The sequence below is a fragment of the Dendrobates tinctorius genome, unplaced genomic scaffold, assembly GCF_039654945.1.
Source record: "Dendrobates tinctorius isolate UK_male_01 unplaced genomic scaffold, ASM3965494v1 ptg000156l, whole genome shotgun sequence".
Lineage (NCBI taxonomy): Eukaryota > Metazoa > Chordata > Amphibia > Anura > Dendrobatidae > Dendrobates > Dendrobates tinctorius.
Window position 1 is genome coordinate 31255590 of NW_027361823.1, and position 26880 is coordinate 31282469.

Below are 26880 nucleotides of genomic sequence, written 5' to 3' on the forward strand. Positions count from 1 at the left end.
GGTGCAGGCCGAGGCCTACTTGGTGGCAGTTTTAGATTGTTTGTAGGCTACAACAGACTGTCAACGTTGTGATATACAATGTCTGCAAAATATGTTTTCTGTTGGACTGTGCTAGAAATCCTCCATCCTAGGACATTGTAAACTGTCAGTAGTAGGAATTCCTTCCCCCCAGGTTTTATCAACCCTGCCACTTCCTCTGGGAGAGCAGGAATGTTAATTAGCTAGGAGACTTCCTGTCACACCATTTGGCTCCTCTTCTCTCAGCTGAAAGAGAAAAAAGTGCGGGAAAAACTCTTTGTTTGAAATCAGGAGTTAGAAGTAAACCTTTAAGAGCCTGCCCTGCGAAAACCGTACCAAGTAGAGATATAAAAATCATATTTTTGTAACCTGAGCGGTCCCAGCTTCGATACCGCGTATCTTTCGAAGTTCTACCCTGCCCAGAACATGAGATATGATTTGTTCCCAAATGGACGGTCATATCGCATAGATGTTTGATGTTTTCTTGATGGGCTCATTACGCTGGGAAACATGATACCACTGATGAGTCCATACCAGCTTCTCCCATAAAGTTATAGCTAATCTAAGTTTTGTAGCCAAAACATAACTTGGATGAGAGAGGTGGGATCAATCCAGAATGCACCTCTCCGTGATGTCACACAGGAAAGTCTATAAGATATTCCCTGGGCAAACCAGCTCAGAAGAGCTCCAATCCTCGTGCTGACAAGAACTCCAGATGAGTGGAGATGTGTGGCTCCGCCTTCTTTCTCAGCCGCATGGGTTTGCCTAACGAGTCATGAACAACTGTGAGTGTACCTCTGTTTTTAATCCCTTTATTTTATATCTGTACTGTACATAATTAATGTCTCAATTTTATAGCAACTTTTATCTGTAACCACTGTCCTACTTTTTCGGGGAATAAATGATAAAATTATTTAGTTCTGTCTCTATGCTCTAAGAATCGAACTATACGCCTTTGATAGATAATCGCTACTAATTCAAGGGGTTTGCCAAGGACCCTCTTAATTTAACACTGTGAATTAAGTAACCGTGACTGGTGGCGGCACGTTGTGTACGGCTATTGCGGCTTGCTGGCAGTGTAAGAAAAAGTCCTACTGAGAGCTGGAAGAGTCGGGAAGAAGTTCCACAGACGATCTCTTATCAAGCTGAGGTCGAAGTTTATTCGGAGATACACGGCAAAACAGATACAGAATAACAGAGGAGCTGGAATATGCGGGCAAAAACAGGAATTCAGACAGGCAGAGATTTGCTAGGAAGTCTGGCGATGGTAAGGCTCTGTGCCCTGGCCATGGTGAGGCACAGTGGCATGATGGCGATGGAATGGCCCCGATCGACAGTAACAGGGGCTTCTTATACATTATCAGAACAAAGAAAGCTGCATTTTGCCGCAGAGGGCGTTAACATTATAATTCTAAGGCGTTTTCATGGTAATCTACAGAAACGTGGTTTAGAAAAGAGAATATAATGACATAATACGAAGATATCAATTAACATTTCTTCAAGCAACACTAAAACCCATAAGTCATTGGTATCTATGGCTACTGTCCTAAAATCTTATCATTGTCTCCAGTCTAGGTCCCTAAATTCTTACATCCTGACATTTTAACTACTCTACTCTTCGCTACCACACTATCACGTATAAGCATACTGACCATATGTTTGGTAACCTGTGACCCTATTGATTGATCCAATCTTCCTCTACGCACATCGGCTGAGGTTGCTAGGAGACATGATCTCATTTTCCATCCTCCATTTAATACATTTTATCAGCTCTTTTGTAAAAGTTGAATCTTCTCTAACTTTCAACAAAATGGCTGCTAGAGACAACATGGCCGCTCAGTATATTATGACTGACCATCCTCTTACAAGTCCCCCTCTTGTACTCTATCCAGAGTACAACATACAGTACTGTAATATTCATGGGTGAATTATTGAAAATAAGAATATGGAGGTAATTCAGCACTTTATGCACGTGTGTGTGTAAGGCAAAAGTCCCTAAAAATAGAACAAACACATAATAAAAAAAATAATTCAAATAGTCCCGAAAAAAAATAAGTTGCACAATAGTCAAGTCTTTTGGTCTATTTCTTCTCATTCTTTGTCTTCTGGATTTTCCTGATCTTCTCCCCCTCTCACACTATCAGAGTCCCACTGTATAGTGTGAAACATCTTCTCCTGAACATCCAATAGGTTCACGGTCCCAGGAGTCGAATATGAAAATCTTCAGCTGACCTGGAGGAAATAGAAAAAAAAAGCGGAGTATCAGTCCTTACCAGAAATCTCAGTAAAATAATTAAGAAGTCTACACTGATTGATATGAACCATTTTAATCACCTTTTTAGCTTGAAAATTTGAGCAAAGACTTAACCATTGTTGTTGGGATGTAAAGCACTAGTCTATCATTAACCCGTTTGTAGTACAAGCACTCCCCCTCAATGGGCAGGGACTCAAGGGAATTGAACAGAGATGAGTCTCCATCCTTCTCCTGTGCTTTTACGAGATATTGAACAGAAGAATAAACAAGGGGGGGGGCTCTCGGGGTTTTTTTAGTAACTGCAGCGATGACTTCTTGGGGATATTTGTCCTCGCCTGTGAGTGCAGCTTCCCTGGCTGCGTGATCTACATATGCATTGCCAAGGATGTGAGGGTCAGGAATTAGCCTTTGGTGTCCTTTAATTTTGCAGAAGGACCATAATTTTGGGAATTCTTTACCCCGTTGCTCAATTTGTTTTAGAATGTCTGCATGCTGCAAGGGCTTGTTCTGAGAATCAACCATCCCCCTAAGGGCCCATACATTAAGATATAGAGTGAGTGACGACACGACATATGCGCTATCACTGAAGATATTCATTGGCTCTGGACACACGAGAATGACCTGTAGAGCTGCTTCCAACTCAGCTCTTTGAGCGGAGAAATGACCAGGGAGTTTATACTGCAGCAGCAATGGCTTAGCTGGAAACCACACAGCGAAGCCTGTGACGTAATGCCCCTCATGCCAATAGCAAGCTCCGTCGATATAGGCACAAGGGATTCCCTCTTGAAAGTCTGCTCGGAAGGGAGAGGGAGTAACATTAGCCTGTTCAATTTGACAATTGTGACTTTTTCCTGCATACTGCATCATCTGGGCTAAGTGATATTTCTCACCCACCTCAACTTGTAAGTCTCTAGTCTCAAAATCAATGATCCATTGGGCCATTCTCTGTGAATTGATACCTGAAGCTTTTCCCTTCAGCAAAGTTTTTAAAGTGACATGCAGGGTTTGTAGAATTAAAGGAGCAAATCCCACTATATGCTTCACTTGATTCATAGTCCAGTGCACGCCCAGTAGGTGCTTCATGCACTGAGTGAATCCTTTTTCCACGGGAGTCAGCAACCTGGAGTAATAACCTAGGGCATACAACTGACTAGATACCTCAGGGCTTTCTTTGGGCCATTTTTGTAGGAGCACTGAAGAAATAGAGATATCACCGGTGTGAGTCTGAATGTAGAAAGGCTGGGAAGGGTCAGGGTTAACCAATGCAGTAGCTGCCGTAAGGGCGCGCTTCAATCCCTCAAAAGCCTGTAAGGCGGCTCCCTCTACATTAACAGGGTCAAAGTCATTATCAACATTTTTCAATAAATCATACAGTGGTTTAGCCAAATAAGCAAAATCTTCAATGAATTCTCTGGAAAAATTAATAAGACCCAAAAATTTTCTGAGTTCAGTAATATTAGTTGGTATGGGGACAGCCTGAATAACTTTAACCCTATCATGCATGGGCTTCTTTCCTTCTGCTGAGACAGACACACCCAGAAATGTAACCTCTGATTTCATCAATTGTACTTTATCTAGACTCATTTTGAGTCCTGCCTCTTGTAAAGCCTGACAAACATTTTCAAGGGTTTCTCTGTGTTCACATTCATCGACAGTTTGAATCAATAAATCATCCACATTCTGTAAGACTTTGTCTCCGTAACCAAGGGATTCTAACATCTGAGCCAATGCCTGATGGAAATACACAGGAGAACTGTGAAATCCCATGGGCAACCGCGTGCGAAGCGGAGTGCAGATTCAGGTGTTAGGGGTACTGAGAAAAAGCCATTTGCAATATCCAAACAAGAAAATACCTTACAATCACTCCTCAGCTGTGACATAACTTCAGGGACAGATGCAACAAGGTGGGCTGCTGAGGGAGTGTACTTATTTACAAGTCTCAGGTCTACTACCATTCGAAAACTGCCATCTTCCTTTTTTACAGGTAGAATAGGACTGTTACATGGAGAATTACCTTTCACAACAACACCTTGTTTCTCCAATTCACTGACTGCAACCCTTATGTAAGGGATGGCGTCCTCAGGAATACGGTACTGACGCTGGAAAGGTGGCAGTTTTTCACCATCAATTTTAACCTGAGTTTGCATTAACCCACAATCAGTTTTCTTTAAGATCCACAATTCAGGGAACTTTTGCTTCAATTCATTCTTTAAAGCATTATTGTTAGCATTTTCAACATTTTCACCAGTACATACTCCGAAACTAGCAATGGGTAATTTATGACTCTCCTCCTCCTCCTCCTCCACAGGGACAATTACAGAACAGATAGTGGCTTCTTTGTTCCGCCACAAGACTTTGTTACATAAATCAACAACAATTCCCATTGCTCCCAAAACATCAGTTCCCAAAATAGTGGACCGTAACTGTGGGTTTACCCAAAAAGCGCATCGAAGACCCCTTTGCTTCGATCCCCCTGTGTCCTGAAATCTCAGGTTTACTGGACGACTTTTTACTGCTTGAATACAGGAGTCCTCAAATTCTACAAAAGTGTAGTCTCAGGCAGTCCAGGGGGTGACTGCAATTTGTGTCGTCTTATTGAAACTGAGGCTCCGGTATCGATGAGGATGTCTTCCCAAGACAGCCCCTCCATTCTCCCTCTGACATAAGGTCTACCGTCCCTGCCCAGGGAAAGGGGGGCAAGGAGGGTAAGGGGAACAGGGGGAGCACTCCATTAATCAGTGTTACCTGTCATGGGAAGCCCGAAAAATCCATCATCCCCATCTGGACACGGCTTCCGTCCAACAGCTGCCACCTCCGCCCCAAAGAGATCCTTGGTCAGGGTCCGGTCCTCATGTTCCCGCAGCTCCTTAATCAGCGGAGCATAGGGACGAGGAGGAGTGACCCCTCCCTGAATAGCATGGACCTCCGGGCGCGGATGAGTGAAAGCTATTGGGGAGGGAGCAGGAGCAGAAGGCTCCTGTGAGACTGGGTTAACCATTTGAAGACCGTTGTACTGCTGATACTGCCTAGGGTCATTCACTGCTGGATACGGAGGTCTAACTCCGAAAGGTGGTCTAGAGAACTCCCGGGTCTGTTGGGGGTTAAATGGTGCCCGGGGTTCTTGGGGAGCAATCCCTGGCTCAAGGTTGGGACAAAAACGTCTAACATGTCCTAAATGTCCACGAAAATAACACAAGGGGGGACCTCTCATAGGATCCTGTGGGGGCTCTGCCGAACGGGACCTGCCCATTCTCGGCAGCTGCGCATACCCCCCCGGAACTCCTGGCCTCCCCTAATCAACAGATACACCCCGAGGTGAATGGCATGCAAAAACATTGGACTCATCACCCTTCACCTCGGACTGCATCGTCCTAACAAAACACTTTCCTCCCAATTAGGCAAATTTTTTATAAATTTAAGATGGATCAGGAACATTTGGTCAGGGATATTTTTCTCGGGGTTGAAGCAGCTTCACACCTAACCTAGGGTCTGCATGTGCTGGAGCTGTTGGGACAATATATCTTTCCTCAACTGTATCTGCATAAGCTGGAGCTGTTGGGACACTATATCTTGTCATGTACTACTTCACTCATTCTCCTAACTCTTCTCCAGTCTACAAGTGTATTTACATCAGCACTGTGTTTCGAAGCTGCAGTGTCCATCTGTGACATAACTGCTCTCAGCTGCTGCTGCTCGCACCCCTCCTCTCTGTGCTTCGCTGCTAGCTCCAGCATCTCGCTCAGCTGTTCTGATCTCTACCTATACGCTGCCCCTCCCCGGGTGATCATGTTAACATATTGCTGTGTAAGCTACCTATCAAGAGCCTGATCAAAAGTTATGACTGTCTTACACAAAGCCACTACTTGGCTATTAGCTTAACCTAGCGAATTTTTTCTATCTAGTTCCCTGTTCTCTGTGGTAAACCATCGCATACAATTTAACCACGTGGTTTCCACATTAACCCCCTCCAGCTGGGGTGTGCCAGCATATTTCTCTGCCTGCTTCCGTAACCACTCCATATTTACAGTGGTCTACAAGGACGAGTTTTACTCTGTCCTAGTATCAACAAATGCAATTTAAGCAAAGTTAGATACTCACACCTCTCAGATGGAAGACCTCGCTGCAGCTGTTTGGGGTCGACCAGATATCAAAAGAGGTGCAGCCGTGATTCCAGCCTCACTCGTTACGCTTGCCAAGCGTCTCCCCACGCCCTTTTAAAGCTTCTTGCTACCCGGCACAACAAATTCTCACGTCCTTGTAGATAGCTTCTTCTTAGTTACTCATCTTTTTATAGTCTTTTTCTTTGTCCGTGGTTTTATTATAAAAAAATCGGGCAGGCGGTTTCACAGCGATCACGAGAGGTTCTCCTTCAGGCTGGCTTCCTTTGACCGGTTTAACGTATGGCCATACGCGTTTTTTTATTTTTTCTTCAGTCTTTTAACCTCCAAGCCCTCATCTGCAGCTTCTTCCGGTGGTCCTTCTGGAGGCAGCTCTCCGGAGCCGCTCCTCCTGGCTGGCAATCGCCACTTGTAAGAAAAAGTCCTACTGAGAGCTGGAAGAGTCGGGAAGAAGTTCCACAGACGATCTCTTATCAAGCTGAGGTCGAAGTTTATTCGGAGATACACGGCAAAACAGATACAGAATAACAGAGGAGCTGGAATATGCGGGCAAAAACAGGAATTCAGACAGGCAGAGATTTGCTAGGAAGTCTGGCGATGGTAAGGCTCTGTGCCCTGGCCATGGTGAGGCACAGTGGCATGATGGCGATGGAATGGCCCCGATCGACAGTAACAGGGGCTTCTTATACATTATCAGAACAAAGAAAGCTGCATTTTGCCGCAGAGGGCGTTAACATTATAATTCTAAGGCGTTTTCATGGTAATCTACAGAAACGTGGTTTAGAAAAGAGAATATAATGACATAATACGAAGATATCAATTAACATTTCTTCAAGCAACACTAAAACCCATAAGTCATTGGTATCTATGGCTACTGTCCTAAAATCTTATCATTGTCTCCAGTCTAGGTCCCTAAATTCTTACATCCTGACATTTTAACTACTCTACTCTTCGCTACCACACTATCACGTATAAGCATACTGACCATATGTTTGGTAACCTGTGACCCTATTGATTGATCCAATCTTCCTCTACGCACATCGGCTGAGGTTGCTAGGAGACATGATCTCATTTTCCATCCTCCATTTAATACATTTTATCAGCTCTTTTGTAAAAGTTGAATCTTCTCTAACTTTCAACAAAATGGCTGCTAGAGACAACATGGCCGCTCAGTATATTATGACTGACCATCCTCTTACAGCAGTCCAGAAGGGTCTTATATAGCTGAATGAGGGGCTGCGGCCACAGCATTGATAATTCCCTTACTGCAGAAGCCTAATTGTCGGTTCACAACAGGCAGCCCGTCCGGTGACTAATTATCCTAGGTGCAGTTCCCTGACTGACCTGAGGGTAAGGGGGGTGCCGGAGAGCTGCGAGTTCCAAAGTGGAACTGAGAAAGTGGGACCCCCGTTAGTCACCTCCGTAAGTGGCGAACGGCGGTCCGTGCCGTTCGTCACAAACGTGCTCCAATTAGGCATCTGTCTCCACTCTGTTTCCAGGATTTCGCGTGACCACCAACACCGCCAGTTTATGCGTACAGCAGCCGTCTGCCCAATCCACACGTGTTTCTGGGTTACTGGGGTTCTGTAATGTCAGCAGATCCCCTGATGTGTGTCTGCCACTGTCTCCTGCTCTGTCCACATTTCCACCGCTTGCAGTGGGAAGGTGGACAGAGCAGGAGACAGTGGCGGACACACATTGGGGGATCTGCTGATGTTACAGAACCCCAGTAACACAGTAACACGTGTGGAATGCGCGGACGGCAACTGTGAGCAGGAACTGGCGGTGCTGGAGGTCAGGGGAAATACTAGAGACAGAGTGGAGACAGAGGCCAAATCAGAGAATGTTTAAATCTGAAGTAGTTACAATTTGGAGGCAGCAGCACTTTGCCCTCCACACAGCAGGGGGATCAGCTGACGTTACCGATCCCCACTTACACATGAGCGAGTGTTTTGTCTGTGCGGACAGCACTTCTGAGCAACAACGGGCGGTGTCGGAGCCCAGGGAAAAGCAGGTAGTAGGCCGAAGCCTACTTGGTGGCAGTTTGCGATTGTTTCTAGACTACAACTAACTGTCAACGTACTCCAATTAGGCCTCTGTCTTCACTCTGTTTCGAGTATTTCTTCTGGCTTCCAACCACGCCAGTTGCTGCTCTGAAATGCCGTCTGCACAACCCACACTTTTTCCTGTGCTACTGGGGTTCTGTAACAGCAGCTTCTCCCTAGAGGTGAGTCAGGCAATGTCTCCTGCTCTGTCCACATTTCCACTACAAGTAGTGGGAATGTAGACAAAGCAGGAGACATTGCCATGCTCACCTCTGGAGATGAGCAGATGTTACAGGACCCAGGTAACACAGGAACACGTGTGGATTGTGCAGACGGCACTTGAGAGCAGAAACAGGCGGTGTTGTAGGCAGGAGGAAATACTCAAAACAGAGTGTAAACAGAGGGCAAATCAGAGAACATATTAAATCAGAGGTAGTCAGAAGTTGTAGGCAGCAGGAGAGTTTGCCGTACACACAGCAGGGGATCAGCTGACGTTACTGAACCCCACTTACACATGAGCGAGTGTTTTGTCTGTGCGGACAGCACTTCTGAGCAACAACAGGCGTTGCTGTAGCCCAGGAAATAAAGTCCAGGTCATAGAAACATGAACACAGCAGGAGACCTGGATCCTGTTGCCAGCCAATTATTTATTCTGGAAGAGGACTGGCAAATTCAGGTGAGATCCAGGCCTTGCTCATTTTCAGAAAAGTAAGCAGGTCAACATTATCGGCCGATAGTCGCGTGCGACGGTCTGTTACAACACCACCTGCAGCACTAAAGACACGTTCCGATAATACACTGGCAGCAGGGCAAGCCAGCACCTCCAATGCATACTGGCTAAGCTCTGGCCATGTATCCAGCTTAGAGACCCAATACTTGAACGGGGAAGAGCCGTCTGGGAGTACACTAACAGGGCAAGACAAGTAGTCTGTCACCATCTGATGGAAACGTTGCCTCCTGCTGACTGGAGCCGTCTGTGATGGTGTAGCCGTTTGTGGCGGTCCCACAAAACTTTTCCACATTTGGGCCATACTGGCCTTGCCTTGTCCTGCGGCACTGCCTCTGCTACCTCTTTGTGCAGAGCTTCCTCCACTGCCTCTACCCACATGGCTGCTTTGAAAAGCACTACCAGCAACACTTGCGGGTGGAATGGAGAACATGATGGCCTGCACAAGTGTTTCTTGGTACTCCCGCATTTTTCGCTCCCGGTTCAACTGTGGTATGAGGCTTTGTAAGTTGTCCCGGTAGCGAGGATCTAGGAGGGTGTACACCCAATAATCAGCCGTGTGGAGAATGTTGGCGATGCGGCGGTCATTTAACAAGCACTGCAGCATGAAATCAACCATGTGCTGCAGACTGCCAACTGGACCGGAAACGCTGTCCCCAGCTTGAGGCAGCATCTCAGCCTGCTCAGCATCACCCCACCCTCGCTGTACACACTGACTACTAGAGCCTTGTGTACCTCCCTCCTCTGGAGAGATGTGTTCCTCCTCCTCCATTGACTCCTCGTCATCCTCCTCACTAAGTGTCCCCTGCCTGGGCCTTTGTGTGGAAGCACGTTGCACAGACTTGCCAGAAGCAGATGGCATTTCTGACTGCTCATCCTCGACCTCTTCAAAAACCTCCTCACTTAGTGCTTGTAAGGTTTTTTGAAGCAGACAGATGAGGGGGACAGTCATGCTGATTAGTGCATCATCTGCACTGGCCATCCGCGTGGAGTCATCGAAGGAACGCAAAACTTGGCAGATGTCCCTCATAGTGGCCCACTCAGTGGTGGTGAAGTGTGTCCGGCGCACAGTGCGACTTGTTTGCGCCTGATGCAGCTGGTACTCCATTACTGCTGCCTGCTGCTCACACAACCGCTCCAACATATGTAACGTTGAATTCCCCCTGGTGGGGAGGTCACATATGATGCGATGTTCTGGCAGGCGGAATTGGCATTGCAGAGATGCAATGCGCGATCTTGCCATGCTGGAACGCTGCAAGTGAGCACACTCTAGGCGAACCTTGTGCAGCAGTGCATCAAGATCCGGATAGTCCCTCAGAAAGCTCTGCACGACCAAATTGAGCATGTGTGCCAGACATGGTATGTGAGTGAGGTTGCCTAGGCCCAGAGCTGCCACTAGATTTCGGCCGTTGTCACTCACTACCAAACCTGGCTGGTGATTCGCTGGCACAAACCACACATCGCTCTCCTGCTTCATGGCATTCCAGAGCTCCTGTGCTGTGTGGCTCCAATTCCCCAAAGAAATTAATTTAAGGACGGCCTGTTGACGTTTGGCCACACCTGTGCTCATATCTGGCCTAACAGGCTCATGCAGTGCTGATTCCGAGGAACTAGAGTAGGAGGAGGACTCAATATGTACAGACTGCATTCCTGCAATCCTTGGAGTTGGCAGAATACGTACAGAGCCACTCTCCAGATCTGTACCCGGCTCCACAACATTGACCCAATGGGCAGTGAGGGAAAGGTATCGTCCCTGTCCATGGCAACTGGTCCACGCATCGGTGGTCAGGTGGACCTTGCTACTGACGGCTTTTAGTAGCGCATTTTTAATTTTTCCCTCCACATGCTTTTGCAGGGCAGGGACGGCTTGCCTGTTGAAATATAAGCGGCTGGGCACATTGTATTGTGGAACTGCCAATGACATAAAGTTCCGGAAGGTGTCAGTCTCCACCAGCCTGAATGACAGCATCTCAAGGGCCAGTAGTTTGGCAATGCCGGCATTCAGAGCCAGTGCTCGGGGATGATTTGCCGAGTATGGCCGCTTTTTCTCCCATGCCTGTGCTACCGATTGCTGGTGAGTGGCCTGGGAGTGTGCTGATGACTGCGAACGTGGTTAAGTGGGTGGAATTTCACTGGGTCTCTGGACAACAGTGGCAGTGGTTCTTCCATGGCGTTCCAGTGAGGAAGCCGAACCAGCTGTGTGTGAGCTGGAGGAAGAGGCCCCAACACGAGCTGAAGAGGTGGTAGGTGCTGCTGAAGGTTGGCCTACATCTTCAGTGTGTCTGTGTAACTCCACCTCGTGCTTGGTACGCACATGTTTCCACATATTTGTGGTATTGAGGTTGCTCACATTTTTCCTTCGTTTCACTTTCTGATGACACAGCTTGCATTTGACAAAGCAAATGTCATCTGCAACTGTGTCAAAAAAAGACCACGCACTGCAAGTCCTGGGAGTGCCCGTTTTGTGTTTTGGAAGAGGATTGCTCCTCACGGGTGCCAAAGTGGAGGCTACAGGCAACCAAGTCTGCCCCCGCCCTCTACCTCCTCTATTGGCCGTTCGGGGGAATCTCTTCCTCAGAGCTGCTCCCACCACCTTCCTGTGGCTGACGCCATGATGGGTCAAGGACCTCATCATCTCCACTCCCCTCTTCAAGCATCGGCTGGTCCTGGGTTGTCTCGCCAGCACCGTACGCACCAGAAATTGGCAACTGAGTCTCATCATCATCAGATGAGCACTGAGGTGTGCTGACAATAGGCACTGGCCCACCCGCCTCTTCAGATTCAGAGGGACAAAGCAGTTGCGCATCACTGCATACTCCCTCTTCTTCACGCTCTAGAATGCTGCTTGGCTGGCCACCTCTTTCCAAGCCAACAGATTCTGAGAACAGAAGTAAAGATTGAGATGGCTCCTGTTCAGGGCTCTCAGACTGCCTGGGCAATTTGGCAGGTGGTGAAGAGACAGATGGTTGCTCTTCAGTGCTCTGGCCTTGGGAGGATGCGGAAGTCATTGAAGTGGATGCGTTAGCTGCCATCCATCCGACGACGGCTTCAATTTGTTCGTCACGCAGCAGTGGGGTACGGTGAGGTCCTACAAAGCTGCGCATGAAGGACTGTTGCCTGGTAAAAGTGGGGGATGTCGGGTCACTGGTGGCCGCAGCAGACACCGAATCCCCACGTCCTCTCCCTGTTGAATCCCCCCGTCCTCTCCCTGCTGAAACTCCACGGCCACGACCTCGTGCCTTACTCCCTGCCTTCTTCATCTTGGTAGACTGATAAAGATAGGCAGAAAAGTAAAAAAAGGGTGGCTTAGTGTTCTTATTCCTGAACACCTGCTAAACAGTATAAGAAACACTAATTTTGCTAAGAGTGTGTGTACTACACTTTAATATGATCTTATGTAGGCCTACACAACTGTAAAGTGGAGTGTTTGGTGAACTTTATTTCCTTTTTTTTTGGGGGGGGAGAAAAGGATGTGACCAAAGTTTGAAAGCTATAGTATCACAAACTTTTTGGAGTGATTACAATGCAGGAAGCTAACCTACAATGCAATAGATGAGGCTCCAAAAATAGGGTGTTACTAGTCTGGCTGGCCCTGAAGGGCACAAGCCAGCAAAAAGGCTCCTCTCTCTAATCCTATATAGTGTTTGCAACCAACCAATGACAATGGATGCGGATGGAAGCACACTAATATAGGAACAAAAATCTGGATAAATTAGCTGCAAACAAAAGGACTATGTATGAGGCAGTGACGCACGCTGAGCGGACTACAGCTAGCGGTGGCTGTAGAACACACTGCAACGTGAGCTGCACTCACACACAGAGAGAATTATCAGACTGCCAAAAACAGTGCAGAGAAATGGGCTATAGCACTGAAAGGCTGCTGAAAGGCTCCGCTGTCCACTCATTTAGTGTTTGCAACCAACGTATATGGATACGTATGGAAGCACACTATACAGGAGAAAAAAAAAGCAGCAATAAAAGAAAAATGTGTATGAGGCAGAGACACACGCTGGGCGGCCTACAAGCAGACGTGCCTGCAGGACACACTACACAGCGTGGGTCTGCACTCACACAGCCCTTGCAGACAGCTATTAAAACAGCACTGCTGGGCTACAAAAATGCTACAGTGGTGGATTATGTAGCCTGGGTAGAGCAATAGATATTTTTGATGATCGCTATTTCTAACTGTCCCTCACAGTCTTCAACAGCAGCCTGTCCCTAACTGAATTCACAGCAGAGTGACCAGAAATGGCGGCTGCAGCGGTTTTTATAGTGCATCATGACATCATTTCAGCAGCCAATCACAGCCATGCCAGTAGTTAACATGCCTAACAGGATGTGCCCACACTTCTGAGGATCCCCATTGGCTGAATCAAATCGAGCGGGCTCCTAGCATTATGGGAACTTCCGATTCCGGTATTCGATATGAAAAAAGTATCGGAACTAAGTATCGGAATTCCGATACAGCGAATATCGGCTGATACCCGATACTTGCGGTATCAGAATGCTCAACACTAGTTATGGTATATGTTTGTTTTTTCTTTTCTTCTTTTTTTTCTTTTTTCTTTTCACATGATACAATTTTCATAAACTGTGCACTCTTGTTTAGATGATTTTTATCACCTGTGATTGAATTTTATATGTTGCCCAGCTGATATTCCACAGCTACTCTGAGTCTAAGAGCACTTGCGCTCGAAATGCGTTCAGAGACTTTGGGAATATCCCCATACGGTAACTTCAATTGTTTGCCGATATCTGATCACAAGCAGCCATGAATTTATGTTTAAATGTGATTCAATAAAAATTCTGGATTTTATCTCTTGGAACTGGACCTTCCCTTTCTTTCTTGGGTGCCAGGTGTTGACCCCAGTTCTTGGGGGGGTGGGCAGCCCAGTTAGGGAGGTTTAACCCCTTCACCCCCAAGGGTGGTTTGCACGTTCATGACCGGGCCAATTTTTACAATTCTGACCACTGTACCTTTATGAGGTCATAACTCTTGAACGCTTCCATGGATCCCGGTGATTCTGACATTGTTTTCTCGTGACATATTGTACATCATGTTAGTGGTAAAATTTCATTCAAATAACTTGCGTTTATTTGTGAGAAAAACGGAAATTTGGCGAAAATTTTGAAAATTTCGCAATTTTCCAAATTTGAATTTTTATGCCCTTAAATCACAGAGATACGGCACACAAAAAACTTGATAACTAACATTTCCCACATGTTTACTTTACATCACCACAATTTTGGAACCAAAATTTTTTTTTGTTAGGAAGTTATAAGGGTTAAAAGTTGACCAGCGATTTCTCATTTTTACAACACCATTTTATTTTTATGGACCACATCACATTTGAAGCCACTTTGAGGGGTCTATATGATAGAAAATACCCAAAAGTGACAGCATTCTAAAAACTGCACCCCTTAAGGTGCTCAAAACCACATTCAAGAAGTTTATTAACCCTTTAGGTGCGTCACAGGAATTTTTTTGAATATTTAAAAAAAAATGAACATCTAACTTTTTTTCATAAAAAAAATACTTCAGGTTCAATTTTTTTTATTTTACCAAGGGTAACAGGAGAAATTGAACTGCAAAAGTTATTGTGCAATTTGTCCTGAGTACGCAGATACCTGATATGTGGGGGGGAACGACTGTTTCGGCGCATGGCAGAGCTCAGAATGGAAGGAGCGCCGTTTGACTTTTTCAATGCAAAATTGGCTGGAATTCAGATTGGACGCCATGTCACGTTTGGAGAGTCCCTGATGTACCTAAACAGTGGAAACCCCCTACAAGTGACCCCATTTTGGAAACTAGACCCCCCAAGGAACTTATCTAGATATGTGGTGAGAACTTTGAACCCACAAGGGCTTTACAGAAGTTTATAACGTACAGCGGTACAATTAAAAAATCATATTTTTTCCACAAAAATGATCTTTTCACCCCAATTTTTATTTTCCCAAGGGTAACAGGACCCTAAAAGTTATTGTGCAATTTGTCCTGAGTACGCTGATACCCCACATGTGGGGGTAAACCACTATTTGGGCGCATGGCAGAGCTCGGAAGGGAAGCAGCGCCATTTGACGTTTTTGGCTGGAATTGAGATCGGACACCATGTCGCGTTTGGAAAACCCCTGATGTATCAAAACAGTGGAAACCCCCCACAAATGACACCATTTTGGAAACTAGACCCCCTAAGGAACTTATCTAGATGCCGACTGGACCATGCATCAGTTGTGAGGTGCACCTTTCCGCTCACTGACTGCTTGAGTGCATGGACAATGTGGTCATTCACATGATGGTGGAGAGCTGGGATGGCTTTGCGAGAGAAGAAGTGGCGACTGGGTAGGTCATAGCGTGGTACTGCATAGGCCATGAGTTCGCGGAAAGCTGCGCTTTCCACCAACCGAAAGGGCATCATCTCAAACGAGATTAGTTTGGCAATGTGGGCGTTCAAACCCAGTGTACGCGGATGAGAGACTGAGTACTTTCTTGACCTACTCATAGTGTCTGGGAGGGTGAGCTGGACTTGAGAGCTGCATATGGTGGAAGTAGCGGTGGACAGGGCGGACTGAGAGAGGGTTGATGATGGTGATGGAGTTGGTGTTCTTTCTGATGGCCTAGAATCAGTCTTTCGTTGATATAACAGTGGGATTCCCTGACTGCTGTGGCCTTGCAACGACACCTCAACATTTGCTGCTGTGCTAACCGGTGGGCTTACAGTGGGGGAAACAATGTAGCGTTGCTGACTACCTTCGTTGTGATCAGTTGCACATGTGGCACTTGAGGTTTGGTGTTGTGTCCACGCTTGCAAGTGCATGCTGGTTAAATGTCTAAGCATGCAACTGGTATTCAAATTTTTCAGATTTTTCCCTCGGCTAAAGGTCTTTGCGCACTTCTTACAGATAACCTTGGCCCGATCATGAGGATTTTGTTCAAAAAAGTGCCACACTGCACTCTTCCTACTTTGGTAGACATTTTGCGGCCTAGCACGCTATGATCTTTTGACCCTCTGGACAAGCTGTCCAGCAACTCTTTTGATGTTTGGAACCTGTCTTTGGAGTGCTCCGGGCCTGCCAGATAACAGCTGTTGCGATGTCGATGTCTGCTGTGGATGCTCCTCATCTGAGCTATTGGAAGCAGCACCCTCTTCCCCCAATGGATGCCAATCTGGGTCAACAACTGGGTCATCCATCACCTCCTCTTCTATGTCATGTGCACCTTCCTCTGTGTCACCGTGTATGGTGGTATAGTGTGCGGGAAGGGGCACCTGAGTCTCATCAGGGTCAGAATCTGGCTCTGTACACTGCGAGGACAATGTAGTGCTCTGAGTGAATGTACCAGCAGAATCATCCATCAGCGGCTGTGCATCAGTGCACTCCATGTCAGATTCATCTTGGCCTGGGTAATTCACCATTTGACTTGATAATCCAGGCATGGTATGTGAAAACAGCTCCATGGAGTAATCAGTAGTATGGCCTGCGTCATCCTTCAATCTTGGTTGGGGTGAAGGACACAAGGAAAGGTGTGGTTCATGAACATGAGACTCCAATGACGACTCAGTGCTTTTACTTTTTACAACTGAAGAAGAGGAGGCGATAGAGCTGGAGGCTGATTCAGCAATGTAAGACAAAACTTTTTCCTGCTCTGGCTTTAAAAGCGGTTTGCCAACTCCTAGAAAACTAAGCGTTCGAGGCCTTATGTAGCCAGACAATGACGCAGGCTCAACACCTCCTGCATTCGGTCCTATTTTGCTCTTGCCACTACCATCAGATCCACCACCAACACCATCATTACCAGCTGCCAACCCCCGCCCAATTCCACTGCCTCTTCCACGAGCCTTCCTCATTTTTGGTAGAAATGTAGACAAAATCCAACAAACTATATAGTAATGTAAAACAAGGTACAAGGTGTCTATAGGACAGGGGAGATTTTGAATTTCTGCAGACACTTGTGGACACTTTTGGATTGTGTGAGGCCCAATGAATATCTGAGCGCTATGTGACAGGCTCGATGGCACAGCTGTGACCAAAGTGACTAGAGGATAAGGGAGATTTTGAATCTCTGCACACACTTTTGGACACTGGACACTTTTGGATTGTGTGAGGCCCAATGAATATCTGAGCGCTATGTGACAGGCTCGATGGCACAACTGTGACCAAAGTGACTAGAGGATAAGGGAGATTTTGAATCTCTGCACACACTTTTGGACACTGGACACTTTTGGATTGTGTGAGGCCCAATGAATATCTGAGCGCTATGTGACAGGCTCGATGGCACAGCTGTGACCAAAGTGACTAGAGGATAAGGGAGATTTTGAATCTCTGCACACACTTTTGGACACTGGACACTTTTGGATTGTGTGAGGCCCAATGAATATCTGAGCGCTATGTGACAGGCTCGATGGCACAGCTGTGACCAAAGTGACTAGAGGATAAAGGAGATTTTGAATCTCTGCACACACTTTTGGACACTTTTGGATTGTGTGAGGCCCAATGAATATCTGAGCGCTATGTGACAGGCTCGATGGCACAGCTGTGACCAAAGTGACTAGAGGATAAGGGAGATTTTGAATCTCTGCACACACTTTTGGACACTGGACACTTTTGGATTGTGTGAGGCCCAATGAATATCTGAGCGCTATGTGACAGGCTCGATGGCACAGCTGTGACCAAAGTGACTAGAGGATAAAGGAGATTTTGAATCTCTGCACACACTTTTGGACACTTTTGGATTGTGTGAGGCCCAATGAATATCTGAGCGCTATGTGACAGGCTCGATGGCACAGCTGTGACCAAAGTGACTAGAGGATAAGGGAGATTTTGAATCTCTGCACACACTTTTGGACACTGGACACTTTTGGATTGTGTGAGGCCCAATGAATATCTGAGCGCTATGTGACAGGCTCGATGGCACAGCTGTGACCAAAGTGACTAGAGGATAAGGGAGATTTTGAATCTCTGCACACACTTTTGGACACTGGACACTTTTGGATTGTGTGAGGCCCAATGAATATCTGAGCGCTATGTGAAAGGCTTGATGGCACAGCTGTGACCAAAGTGACTAGAGGATAAGGGAGATTGGATTGCTTTTAAAAAAGCAGTTTGCAGAGCAGTGGGTAAACAGCAATGCCAGCCTGTCAGGAAGCCTTAAAAGGCAGCCCAACAACCAACACCACTGATACACCACAATATAGCCTCCCCTTGCACTGCACACACAGTGACTGGTGTGTTGTGCAGGCCAAATTGCTAGCAGCAGAAGCAGTTTTTTTTTCTTCTCAGCAGGACAAAAAAAAAAAAAATTGTGATTGCTTTTAAAAAAAGCAGTTTGCGGAGCAGTGGGTAAACAGCAATGCAGGAATGTCAGGAAGCCTTAGAAGGCAGCCCAACAACCAACACCACTGATACATCACTATATAGCCTCCCCTTGCACTGCACACACAGTGACTGGTGTGTTGTGCAGGCCAAATCGCTAGCAGCAGAAGCAGTTTTTTTGTCTTCTTCCCTGCCTAACGCTCTCCCTACAGAATCAGCAGCAACCTCTCGCTATACTGAGATCGGCAGAAGTAAGATGGCGGTCGGCGTGCACGCCCTTTTATACCCCCTGTGACGCCCACCAAAGCAAGCCAATCACTTGCATGCCCTTCTGAAAGATGGTGGTGACCCCTGCCTATGTCATCACGTTGCCCACAGTGTCCGTGGATCCTGATTGGCTGAAAAAGAGCGCAAAACAAACTTTTGAAACGCGACTTTGGCGCGTAAGTCGCCGACCTCGTGGCCGACCTCATCCTAGGGTCGGGTTTCGTTTCATGAAACCCGACTTTGCCAAAAGTCGGCGACTTTTGAAATTTTACGACCCGTTTCGCTCAACTCTAATATATATATATATATATACTCATTATATTGTATGACCAATAGTAAATTAGGTGGTATTGGAGGTGATACCATCCACCATGTAAGAACTGGTCCAAAAACCTGGTTCAAAAATATATATATATGTGTCTGTGAGCAAACATTACAGTAGTGTGGGAATATTACAATGTATGACGATACTGGAACTGACCTGTAGATTTCAAAGATAAGGGGTAGTAGAGAAATATTCCAAACGAGGTCATATACAGGATCTAACATGGACACAGTATACCATTAGAATTTATTTAACCTTGGGTGTTATAATGTATATCATGTTGAGATTTACTCACTATTAGATCTGTGACTTTGAAAAGCTCCAAAGGCTGCACCAACCAGAAGTTGGCATGAACATCCTATGGCTATGCCTGAAGGGAATTGTCCCAAAGGGGATTACTTGTGGGATCTAACATAAAGGAAAATGCAATCAATCATAATAATAGGCTCTGGGGCTCCCTATCCTGGTTATCAGGTATATCCTAATGAGCTTATACTCATGGTTAAATCCTGTGATTCATAGAAAACCCCAATTTTGCGCCGTAAGAACAGCAGCTGGCTGTAGTTTCAAATGTCTGTCTGTAGGGACAATGAGGGGTTAAAACTGATAGAGTACTAATGGAACTTTTGCAGACCAATGAAGTCAGCTTGCTTACCGTTGGTGGGTGGCAGCAGGACCTGTGTAAACGCGGCATCCACAACTGGTGTGGCAGGTGACTCAGACTAGAATCACTGTGATTTAAGTAGGGAGTAGGCGGGACTACTGCTGGAGTGACAGAGCCATGCTCCAGGAAGTGACGATCTGGCTGCTTCACTAGCTTGTGGGGAGGAGATTGTTGTCCTGAGTAACCAGGAAGAGTCATAGGAAGTGACGCTGTAGTAAACAATGTCACTATGAAAGCCTGTTAGGCAGGGGAGAATGAAAGCTTTACTATCTGGTGCTTATATCAGAAGTAGCACTGGACAAGCGCCCTATGTATTGTTGTATAAAGGGTCCTAAGATCGCCCTAAAGGAAATTGCATATATCTCTGCTGTTATATATAACGTGGCCACATTTATGTGTAGGTCTCCCTCTAGTGGGGAATGAATAGAAGGCCACAGGGAGAAAGAGAAAAAAAAAGAAAAAAGATCAAGAAAAACATGCAGAGAATACCATTCTCAGAGAACAAAAGCAGATGAGAGGTATAAGTGAGCCTGTGGGAAATGGGGAGGGGAAGTCCAAGGGGAGAAAACATCAGGAAGGTGACATTTGCGTGACGGTCAGTATAGGCGACTCTGTAAAGATAAGACAATATGTTAGATATCACATATCCGAAACATGCTAATTCCATGAAAAAAACCAATGTGCCTCAAAAGATATTTGCTAGAAAATATCCACATATATAGTACAATGACATCATGTTGTATGGAGATGAGTAAATTAGAAAAGCCAGACACAAAATACGGAAACGTTGTGTTAAATAAACGCCAATAGGTCATAATCTCTATTGAGGCCCTTTGGTGCCAGTGTCTGTAATTCATGTATCCAAAAGACCTCTCTCTGTTTTAGAATTTGGATACGGTTGCCACCCCGCCGGGGAGGGGAGACATGTTCGATGACTGAAAATCTCAACTGTGGAATAGTATGTCCAGCCGTAATAAAATGATGTGGTAGTGGCAGTAAAGTATTCCCACATCTGATCGTGGACTTGTGCTTGCTGATACGATCTTTAATCGGTTGGGTAGTTTCCCCGATATAAAGATGTCATGGGCATTTGATCTGATATACTACATGTGTAGCATCACATGTAGTGAAGTCTTTGATTTTATACCACTTGCCTGAGTGAGGGTACTCAGGACAACAATCTCCTCCCCACAAGCTACTGAAGCAGCCAGAACGTCACTTCCTGGAGCATGGCTCTGTCACTCCAGCAGTTGTCCCACCTACTCCCTACTTAAATCACAGTGATACTAGTCTGAGTCACCTGCCACACCAGCGGTGGATGCCGCGTTTACACAGGTCCTGACTTCATTGGTCTGCAAAAGTTCCATTAGTACTCTATCAGTTTTAACCCCTCATTGTCCCTACAGACACAATTGAAACTACAGCCAGCTGCTGTTCTTACAGAGCAAAATTGGGGTTTTCTATGAATCTCAGGATTTAACAGTGAGTATAAGCTCATTAGGATATACCTGATAACCAGGATAGGGAGCCCCAGAGCCTATTATTATGATTGATTGCATTTTCCTTTATGTTAGATCCCACAAGTAATCCCCTTTGGAACAATTCCCTTTAGGCATAGCCATAGGATGTTTATGCCAACTTCTGGTTGGTGCAACCTTTGGAGCTTTTCAAAGTCACAGATCTAATAGTGAGTAAATCTCAACATGATATACATTATAACGCCCAAGGTTAAATAAATTCTAATGGTATACTGTGTCCATGTTAGATCCTGTATATGATCTCATTTGGAATATGTCTCTTCTACCCCTTCTCTTTGAAATCTACAGGTCAGTTTCAGTATCGTCATTAGTGTTGAGCATTCCGATACCGCAAGTATCGGGTATTGGCCGATATTAGCTGTATCGGAATTCCGATACTTAGTTCCGATACTTTTTTCATATCGTATACCGGAATCGGAAGTTCCCATAATGCTAGGAGCCCGCTCGATTTGATTCAGCCAATGGGGATCCTCAGAAGTGTAGGCACATCCTGTTAGGCATGTAGGCATGTTAACTACTGGCATGGCTGTGATATGCTGCTGAAATGATGTCATGATGCACTATAAAAACCGCTGCAGCCACCATTTCTGGTCACTCTGCTGTGAATTCAGTTAGGGACAGGCTGCTGTTGAAGACTGTGAGGGACAGTTAGAAATAGCGAGCATCCAAAATATCTATTGCTCTACCCAGGCTACATAATCCACCACTGTAGCATTTTTGTAGCCCAGCAGCGCTGTTTTAATAGCTGTCTGCAAGGGCTGTGTGAGTGCAGACCCACGCTGTGTAGTGTGTCCTGCAGGCACGTCTGCTTGTAGGCCGCCCAGCGTGTGTCTCTGCCTCATACACATTTTTCTTTTATTGCTGCTTTTTTTTTCTCCTGTATAGTGTGCTTCCATACGTATCCATATACATTGGTTGCAAACACTAAAGGAGTGGACAGCGGAGCCTTTCAGCAGCCTTTCAGTGCTATAGCCCATTTCTCTGCACTGTTTTTGGCTGTCTGATAGGTCTCTCTGTGTGTGAGTGCAGCTCACGTTGCAGTGTGTTCTACAGCCACCGCTAGCTGTAGTCCGCTCAGCGTGCGTCACTGCCTCATACATAGTCCTTTTTTTGCAGCTAATTTATCCAGATTTTTGTTCCTATATTAGTGTGCTTCCATCCGCATCCATTGTCATTGGTTGGTTGCAAACACTATATAGGATTAGATAGAGGAGCCTTTTTGCTGGCTTGTGCCTTTCAGGGCCAGCCAGACTAGTATCACCCTATTTTTTGGAGCCTCATCAATTGCATTGTAGGTTAGCTTCCTGCATTGTAATCGCTCCAAAAAGTTTGTGATACTGTAGCTTTCAAACTTTAGTCACATCCTTTTCTCCCCCCCCCAAAAAAAAAAGGAAATAAAGTTCACCAAACACTCCACTTTACAGTTGTCTAGGCCACATTAGATCATATTAAAGTGTAGTACACACACTCTTAGCCAAATTAGTGTTTCTTATACTGGTTAGCAGGTGTTCAGGAATAAGAACACTAAGCCACCCCTTTTTTACTTTTCTGCCTATCTATCAGTCTACCAAGATGAAGAAGGCAGGGGAGTAAGGCACGTGGTCGTGGCCGTGGAGTTTCAGCAGGGAGAGGACGGGGGGATTCAGCAGGGAGAGGACGTGGGGATTCGGTGTCTGCTGCGGCCACCAGTGACCCGGCATCCCCCACTTTTACCAGGCAACAGTCCTTCATGCGCAGCTTTGTAGGACCTCGCCATACCCCACTGCTGCGTGACGAACAAATTGAAGCCGTTGTCGGATGGATGGCAGCTAACGCATCCACTTCAATGACTTCCGCATCCTCCCAAGGCCAGAGCACTGAAGAGCAACCATCTGTCTCTTCACCACCTGCCAAATTGCCCAGGCAGTCTGAGAGCCCTTGGCAGGAGCCATCTCAATCTTTACTTCTGTTCTCAGAATCTGTTGGCTTGGAAATAGGTGGCCAGCCAAGCAGCATTCTAGAGCGTGAAGAAGAGGGAGTATGCAGTGATGCGCAACTGCTTTGTCCCTCTGAATCTGAAGAGGCGGGTGGGCCAGTGCCTATTGTCAGCACACCTCAGTGCTCATCTGACGATGATGAGACTCAGTTGCCAATTTCTGGTGCGTACGGTGCTGGCGAGACAACCCAGGACCAGCCGGTGCTTGAAGAGGGGAGTGGAGATGATGAGGTCCTTGACCCATCATGGCATCAGCCACAGGAAGGTGGTGGGAGCAGCTCTGAGGAAGAGATTCCCCGAACGGCCAAAAGAGGAGGGAGAGGGCGGGGGCAGACTTGGTTGCCTGTAGCCTCCACTTTGGCACCCGTGAGGAGCAATCCTCTTCCAAAACACAAATCGGGCGCTCCCAGGACTTGCAGTGCGTGGTCTTTTTTTGACACAGTTGCAGATGACATTTGCTTTGTCAAATGCAAGCTGTGTCATCAGAAAGTGAAACGAGGGAAAAATGTGAGCAACCTCAATACCACAAATATGTGGAAACATGTGCGTACCAAGCACGAGGTGGAGTTACACAGACACACTGAAGATGTAGGCCAACCTTCAGCAGCACCTACCACCTCTTCAGCTCGTGTTGGGGCCTCTTCCTCCAGCTCACACACAGCTGGTTCGGCTTCCTCACTGGAACGCCATGGAAGAACCACTGCCACTGTTGTCCAGAGACCCAGTGAAATTCCACCCACTGAACCACGTTCGCAGTCATCAGCACACTCCCAGGCCACTCACCAGCAATCGGTAGCACAGGCATGGGAGAAAAAGCGGCCATACTCGGCAAACCATCCCCGAGCACTGGCTCTGAATGCCGGCATTGCCGAACTACTGGCCCTTGAGATGCTGTCATTCAGGCTGGTGGAGACTGACACCTTCCGGAACTTTCTGTCATTGGCAGTTCCACAATACAATGTGCCCAGCCGCTTTTATTTCAGCAGGCAAGCCGTCCCTGCCCTGCAAAAGCATGTGGAGGGAAAAATTAAAAATACGCTACTAAATGCCGTCAGTAGCCAGGTCCACCTGACCACCAATGCGTGGAGCAGTAGCCATGGACAGGGACGATACCTTTTCCTCACTGCCCATTGGGTCAATGTTGTGGAGCCGGGTACAGATCTGGAGAGTGGCTCTGTACGTATTCTGCCAACTCCAAGGATTGCAGGAATGCAGTCTGTACATATTGAGTCCTCCTCCTACTCTGGTTCCTCGGAATCAGCACTGCGTGAGCCTGTTAGGCCAGATATGAGCACAGGTGTGGCAGCCTCACTCACATACCATATCTGGCACACGTGCTCAATTTGGTCCTGCAGAGCTTTCTGAGGGACTATACGAATCTTGATGCACTGCTGCACAAGGTTCGCCTAGAGTGTGCTCACTTGCGGCGTTCCAGCATGGCAAGATCGCGCATTGCATCTCTGCAACGTCGATTCCACCTGCCAGAACATTGCATCATATGTGACCTCCCCACCAGGGGGATTTCAACGTTACATATGTTGGAGCGGTTGTGTGAGCAGCAGGCAGCAGTAATGGAGTACCAGCTGCATCAGGCGCAAACAAGTCGCACTGTGCGCCGGACACACTTCACCACCACTGAGTGGGCCACTATGAGGGACATCTGCCAAGTTTTGCGTGCCTTCGATGACTCCACGCGGATGGCCAGTGCAGATGATGCACTAATCAGCATGACTGTCCCCCTCATCTGTCTGCTTCAAAAAACCTTACAAGCACTAAGTGAGGAGGTTTTTGAAGAGGTCGAGGATGAGCAGTCAGAAATGCCATCTGCTTCTGGCAAGTCTGCGCAACGTGCTTCCACACAAAGGCCCAGGCAGGGGACACTTAGTGAGGAGGATGACGAGGAGTCAATGGAGGAGGAGGAACCCATCTCTCCAGAGGAGGGAGGTACACAAGGCTCTAGTAGTCAGTGTGTACAGCGAGGGTGGGGTGATGCTGAGCAGGCAGAGATGCTGCCTCAAGCTGGGGACAGCGTTTCCGGTCCAGTTGGCAGTCTGCAGCACATGGTTGATTTCATGCTGCAGTGCTTGTTAAATGACCGCCGCATCGCCAACATTCTCCACACAGCTGATTATTGGGTGTACACCCTCCTAGATCCTCGCTACCGGGACAACTTACAAAGCCTCATACCACAGTTGAACCGGGAGCGAAAAATGCGGGAGTACCAAGAAACACTTGTGCAGGCCATCATGTTCTCCATTCCCCCCGCAAGTGTTGCTGGTAGTGCTTTTCAAATCAGCCATGTGGGTAGAGGCAGTGGAGGAAGCTCTGCACAAAGAGGTAGCAGAGACAGTGCCGCAGGACAAGGCAAGGCCAGTATGGCCCAAATGTGGAAAAGTTTTGTGGGACCGCCACAAACGGCTACACCATCACAGATGGCTCCAGTCAGCAGGAGGCAACGTTTCCGTCAGATGGTGACAGACTACTTATACGATGGACTACTTGCTAGAGATGGGGTGCACCTTACGAAGACTGGAAAGCATGTATTTGGAAGTCGCCTTGCTACACTTGTAAGGAGAGCTTTAAACTAGAACAACATGGGAAGGGAAGCAAAAGACCAGAAAAAGCCATACACCTGACAAATGCTATTGAGAACTCTGCTATTAGAAGTGGAAAGGAAAAACAAAGACGAAAGAATCTAATTAATAAAAATATTGGAGAAAGAGAAACCAATCACAAACTAAAATGTTTCTATACTAATGCACAAAGCATGGGCAACAAACAAGGAGAACTGGAACTACTAACACAGGAAAAGAAATATGATGTCATTGGAATCACTGAAACTTGGTGGGACAATACACATGATTGGAATACAAGACTAGAAGGATACAACTTATTTGCAAGAAACAGACTTGATAAACGAGGAGGGGGTGTCGCATTGTATGTTAGAAACGCGTATATCTGCACAGAGATTGAAGCTTCAGAGACTGGGAGTTCTGTGGAAACTGTTTGGGTAAGAATACAAGGACAGAACAATGGAAAGGACACCATTGTAGGCATTTACTACAGGCCGCCTGTGCAAGCTGAAGATATGGATGAACTCTTTATGCATCAAATGGCCAAGTTCTCCAAAAAATATGACATAGTTGTCATGGGAGATTTCAACTATCCAGACATTTGTTGGGAATCTCTCTCAGGCAAAACTAACAGGTCAAGGAAATTCTTATCCTCTCTTGCTGACAACTTTATCTTCCAAATGGTAAGGGAGAAAACAAGGGGAACTGCTACCTTGGATCTAATCCTTAGAAACAGGGAGGAAATGGTTGAGGAGGTAAAAGTGGCTGGGACCCTAGGAGGTAGCGACCATGCTATTTTAGAATTTTGGATAACTAGAGGCGGAAGACCTGTGAAGACTCAGACGTCAAGGTTAGATTTCAGAAAGGCAGATTTTAAGGGATTCAGAAAGAGAATTGGAGGGATCCAATTGCTGGATATCCTTAAAGACAAAAATGTCCAGGAAGGATGGGAAATCTTGAAAAATGAAATTCTCAAAGCACAGTTGTTAACAATTCCGAAAAGAGGGAAGAATAGGAAGCATTTAAGGAAACCAGGATGGATGAACACAGAACTTAAGCACATGCTA

The 26880-nt window shown here is 46.5% G+C and overlaps 1 long non-coding RNA gene across 1 annotated transcript; it reads right to left on the reverse strand.

The window, feature by feature from the left end:
* Positions 1–1155: 1155 nt before the first annotated feature.
* Positions 1156–7668, reverse strand: LOC141051366 (uncharacterized). The gene is made up of 2 exons (XR_012220634.1): positions 5018–7668; positions 1156–2250 (listed from the first exon to the last, which is right to left on the reverse strand). It is a non-coding gene; the product is annotated as an uncharacterized lncRNA (long non-coding RNA).
* Between the last annotated feature and the right edge of the window lie 19212 nt (positions 7669–26880).